This window comes from Haliaeetus leucocephalus, unplaced genomic scaffold (genome assembly GCF_000737465.1).
Source record: "Haliaeetus leucocephalus isolate CR32 unplaced genomic scaffold, Haliaeetus_leucocephalus-4.0 Scaffold722, whole genome shotgun sequence".
Lineage (NCBI taxonomy): Eukaryota > Metazoa > Chordata > Aves > Accipitriformes > Accipitridae > Haliaeetus > Haliaeetus leucocephalus.
Window position 1 is genome coordinate 2,931,062 of NW_010973158.1, and position 6,022 is coordinate 2,937,083.

The 6,022-nt window shown below is 49.0% G+C and overlaps 1 protein-coding gene across 1 annotated transcript in view; it reads right to left on the minus strand.

Annotated features, from left to right (window-relative positions):
- IPO11 (importin 11) overlaps positions 1-6,022 on the minus strand; it is a 111,516-nt gene that overhangs the window by 93,207 nt on the left and 12,287 nt on the right. The window lies entirely within an intron of this gene.

A 6,022-nucleotide genomic window follows, 5' to 3' on the forward strand; every position in this document is an offset into this window, starting at 1 on the left:
GGTTGAGATAACGACAGATCTGGCCAGAGCGTGTTGAAACAAATTTGTCATACGCATTTCTTATACTAGATAAATAGATGTTAGTCACAATGTTGATTCAGCTGTTTACATGGTGGCGTTTTGTAAGTTCTTATATGCTTTATGTATTGCCTGTAGTTGCGTATCTCATCTCTGGGAGAGTGATTGGGATTATCATTTTGCTGTACTGGGCAATGTCGACTTGTGAAATGATTACATCACTGGTCATGAGGTTAAGCTGGTATCTGTATGAGGCAGTGATATCATTTCCATACTTCGGGCACCTTCTGTCGGATTTTACTGGTGATTACACCCAATCCATGGGGAAGTCGGGGGGGATACTTCCCCCCATCTGTTCACCTCCCTTCTCTCCTTCCGACTAATTACAACAGCTTTTGAGAATTTTGAATATCCTTGGGATGCGCAAGCCAGTGTGCTGTTAGTGCTATGCCTCCTGAATATGTTTCAGGTCTTGTTTAGGGCTACAAAAAGGCTCTTTAAGAGTACCACCCAGAGATCTGCCCCAAAGCTGGATATTCACGGGTGGCACGGCATGTGGGAGGATATGGGCAGGTATCTAGAGAACTTCTCACCTCCAGTGGCTTGGAAGTTCACTCCCGAACAACTACAGAACCCTCATGAAGTGGTAGAATATTTGAAAGGAAAATGCTGTAGCTATTCCAGAGATGCACAACTCACTGCACTGTGCTGGGCCCTGGCCAGTATCTACCAAACACTGCTTGATATTAGGCAGCACCCTCAGGGGGAAAAGGGGGAAAAGATGGAAAACAGGACAACATGCACCGTGGCTACCCCTACCCCGACAGCAGGCACCGTGGCTGTCCCTACCCTGACAACAAGCACCGTGGCTACCCCAACCCCGACAACATGCACCGTGGCTAACCCTACCCCGGTGACAGATACTGCCACTAAACCAGAGAACCAACCTGTGCCAGTATCAGTTGCCCCTGTACAGAAAAAGAAACACACAAAGAAATCAGTTCGCTCAGTGAGAGATGAAGATGAACCAGGGTCATCGCGAGAACAGGAGGAAGAGGCAGAACCTGAAATAATTACCCGATCTCTATCCCTGAGTGAGTTGCGTGACATGCGAAAAGATTTTAGCCGCCACCCAGGTGAGCACATTGTTACCTGGCTGCTCCGATGCTGGGATAATGGGGCTAGTAGTGTGGAATTAGAGGGTAAGGAAGCCAAGCAGTTGGGATCTCTGTCTAGGGAAGGGGGCATCGTCAAGGCGATTGGGAGAGAAACACAAGTCCTCAGCCTCTGGAGGCGACTTCTGTTAGGTGTAAGGGAAAGATACCCTTTCAGGGATGAAGTTACATGTCACTAAGGCAAGTGGACCACCATGGAGAGAGGTATCCAGTACCTGAGGGAATTAGCCGTGCTGGAGGTGATTTATAATGATCCAGAAAATGCGCAGTCACCCACAGATCCAGATGAAGTCCAATGCACACAACCGATGTGGCGGAAGTTTCTACGAAGTGCACCACCAACCTATGCCAACTCATTGGCAGTAATGTGCTGGAAAGAAGGCTATGGACAAATGGTGGATGAATTGGCTGTCCAACTCCGGCAATACGAAGGAAGTCTCTCTTCCTCCCTACGGGCGTGTGTCTCAGCTGTAGAGGAATGGTCCCGAGAGTTCCAGCAATTCAAAGTGGATATGTCCTCCTCCTCACCTGTACAGGCCCGCATTGCAGTTATTGGGAGTAAGCGTTCCTCTGCCCAAGAGAGAGGAGAGAGAAAGTACACACGACGGGCTAACCTGTGGTTTTACCTGCGTGACCATGGAGAGGACATGAGGAAGTGGGATGGAAAACCTACCTCAGTCCTGGATGCACGGGTACGGGAGTTGCGAGAAAAAGCAACCAGAAAAGAGGATTCTTCTTGGAAAACTGCTGCTCCAGTTTCCCGTGAGCAGTCCCCCAGACGCAGTAGATGGGCTGATCTCATTTCTGATCCTCTTGAAGGGACTTCTGATTCACGTGTGCGAAAAGTGAGTAACGGATATTCTAACCAGGATTAGAGGGGCCCTGCCTCCAGCCAGGTGGAGGAGAGGGACAACCGAGTCTACTGGACAGTGTGGATTCGATGGCCTGGCACGTCAGACCCACAGGAATATAAGGCTCTAGTAGACACCGGCGCACAGTGCACTCTAATGCCATCAAGTTATAAAGGGGCAGAACCCATCTGTATCTCTGGTGTGACAGGGGGATCCCAAGAGCTAACCGTATTGGAAGCCGAAATGAGTCTAACCGGGAATGAGTGGCATAAACACCCCATTGCAACTGGCCCAGAGGCCCCGTGCATCCTTGGTATAGATTATCTCAGAAGGGGGTATTTCAAGGACCCAAAAGGGTACCGTTGGGCCTTTGGTATAGCTGCATTGGAGACGGAGGAGATTGAACAGCTGTCTACCCTGCCTGGTCTCTCCCAAGACCCTTCGGTTGTGGGGTTGCTGAAGGTTGAAGAACAACAGGTGCCAATTGCTACCACGACGGTGCACCGGCGGCAATATCGCACCAACCGAGACTCCCTGATCCCCATCCATAAGCTGATTTGCCAATTGGAGAGCCAAGGAGTGATCAGCAAGACTCACTCACCCTTTAATAGTCCCATATGGCCCGTGCGGAAATCTAATGGGGAATGGAGACTAACAGTAGATTATCATGGGCTGAATGAAGTCACGCCACCGCTGAGCGCTGCTGTGCCAGATATGTTAGAGCTTCAATATGAACTGGAATCAAAGACAGCTAAGTGGTATGCCACAATTGACATTGCTAATGCATTTTTCTCCATTCCTTTGGCAGCGGAGTGCAGGCCACAGTTTGCTTTCACTTGGAGGGGCGTCCAGTACACCTGGAATCGACTGCCCCAGGGGTGGAAACACAGCCCCACTATTTGCCATGGACTGATCCAGACTGTACTAGAAAAAGGTGAAGCTCCAGAACACCTGCAATATATTGATGACATCATCATATGGGGCAACACAGCAGAAGAAGTTTTTGAGAAAGGGAAGAAAATAATCCAAATCCTTTTGAAGGCTGGTTTTGCTGTAAAAGAAAGTAAGGTCAAGGGACCTGCGCAGAAGATCCAGTTCTTAGGAGTAAAATGGCAAGACAGGCGTCGTCAGATCCCTGTGGACGTGATCAACAAAATAGCAGCTATGTCCTCACCGACTAATAAAAAGGAAACACAGGCTTTCTTAGGTGTTGTGGGCTTTTGGAGAATGCATATTCCAAATTACAGTCAAATTGTAAGTCCTCTCTACCAAGTGACCCGGAAGAAGAATGATTTTAAATGGGGCCCTGAACAACAACAAGCCTTTGAACAAATTAAACGGGAGATTGTTCATGCCGTAGCCCTTGGACCAGTCCGGACAGGACAAGATGTTAAAAATGTGCTCTATACTGCAGCTGGGGAGAATGGCCCTACCTGGAGCCTCTGGCAGAAAGCACCTGGAGAGACCCGAAGCTGACCCCTGGGGTTTTGGAGTTGGGGATATTGAGGATCCAAGGCTCGCTATACTCCAACTGAAAAAGAGATATTGGCAGCGTATGAAGGAGTTCGAGCTGCCTCAGAAGTGGTTGGTACTGAGACACAGCTCCTCTTAGCACCCCGACTGCCAGTGCTGGGCTGGATGTTCAAAGGGAAAGTTTCCTCTACACATCACGCGACTGATGCCACATGGAGTAAGTGGATTGCACTGATCACACAACGAGCTCGCATAGGAAACCCCAGTCGCCCAGGAATTGTGGAAGTGATCATGGACTGGCCAGAAGGCAAAGATTTTGGAATGTCACCAGAGGAGGAGGTGACACAGGCTGAAGAGGCCCCACTGTATAATAAACTGCCAGAAAATGAGAGGCAATATGCCCTGTTCACTGATGGATCCTGTCGCATTGTGGGAAAGCATCGGAGGTGGAAAGCTGCTGTATGGAGTCCTACACAGCAAGTTGCAGAAACTGCTGAAGGAGAAGGTGGATTGAGTCAGTTTGCAGAGGTGAAAGCCATCCAGCTAGCATTAGACATTGCTGAAAGAGAAAAGTGGCCAGTGCTCTATCTCTATACTGACTCATGGATGGTGGCAAATGCCCTATGGGGGTGGCTACAGCAATGGAAGAAGGGCAACTGGCAACGCAGAGGTAAACCCATTTGGGCTGCCGCACTGTGGCAAGATATTGCGTCCCAGCTAGAGCATCTGGTTGTAAAAGTACGTCACGTAGATGCTCATGTACCCAAGAGTCGGGCCACTGAAGAACATCAAAACAATCAGCAGGCAGATCAGGCTGCCAAGATTGAAGTGTCTCAGGTGGACCTGGACTGGCAACATAAGGGTGAGCTATTTATGGCTCAGTGGGCCCATGATACCTCAGGCCATCAGGGAAGAGATGCAACGTATAGGTGGGCTCAAGATCGAGGGGTGGACTTGACCATGGATACTATCGCGCAGGTTATCCGTGAATGTGAAATGTGCTGCAATTAAGCAAGCCAAGCGGCAAAAAACCCTGTCGCATGGAGGGTGATGGCTGAAATATAAACAGTGGGAGGCCTGGCAGATTGACTATATCACACTCCCACGAACCCACCAAGGCAAGTGCCATGTGCTTACAATGGTGGAAGCAACCACTGGATGGCTGGAAACATATTCTGTACCCCACGCCACTGCCCAGAACACTATCCTGGGCCTTGAAGAGAAAATTTTATGGCAACACGGCACCCCAGAAAGAATCGAGTCGGACAACGGGACTCACTTCCAAAACAACCTCGTAGACACCTGGGCCAAAGAACACGGCATTGAGTGGGTATATCACATCCCTTATCACGCACCGGCCTCCGGAAAAATCGAACGATACAATGGACTGCTGAAAACTACATTGAGAGCAATGGGGGGTGGGACTTTCAAACATTGGGATACACATTTAACAAAAGCCACCTGGTTAGTTAATACTAGAGGATCCACCAATCAGGCTGGCCCCGCCCAACCAAGACTTCCACATACTGTAGAAGGGGATAAAGTCCCTGTAGTGCACATGAGGAGTATGTTAGGAAAGACAGTCTGGGTTAGTCCTCCCTCAAGCAGAGGCAAACCCATCCAAGGGATTGTTTTTGCTCAAGGACCTGGGTACACCTGGTGGGTGATGCAGAAGGATGGGGAAGTTCGATGTGTACCTCAGGGAGATTTGATTTTGGGAGAGAATAGCCAGTGAATTGGGCTGTATGATACCTAACTGCTAAATACCCTGCCAATGCATGTCATTGTATCTATAGTGTCTATATGCCATATCAAGGGTATTACTGTAAGAATTACCCAAATGACTGCGGGATGGACTTTGAAACTAAGCCAAGTACAACAGCGACAGAACTTGAACTGACACCCAGCAATTTCCTCAAGACCAACATCTTCGACCTGCAGACCAAGGCCGTGGGTTGCAGCAAATGTACTAGCCACAAGTTCCAGAGGCAGCATACAACAACCCAACACCTCACACCATCTCTCTTATCCTGAAGAACTGTTACAACAGATGGAGCCCCAAAGTCATGGACTAAATAAAATTGATGGACACATTAGAGGGATAGCCCATCGACTAAGGGAATACTATTTGGGGGGGAGGGGGGGGATATGTCCATATACTTATATATAAGACAAGGAAAGTGGTAGTGGTTGATTGGAAAATGTAAGATCTGGGCATGATGTAGATGGTATAGAATAAGGGGTGGATAATGTCCTGGGTTCAGCTGGGATAGAGTTAACTTTTACAGGAACCTGGGAGGTGGGGGGCACAGCTGGGACAGCCAACCTGAACTAGCCAAGGAGCTATTCCATACCATGTGCCATCATGCTCAGTATATATATGGGGAGCGGGCTGGGGGGTGGTCTCGACTTTTGGTGGGGGAAGTGGCAGAGTGTCAGGTCCCGGGTGGTGAGCAGTTGCACTGTGCATCACTCTTTTTGTATACTTTTTCATTAGTACCGTTA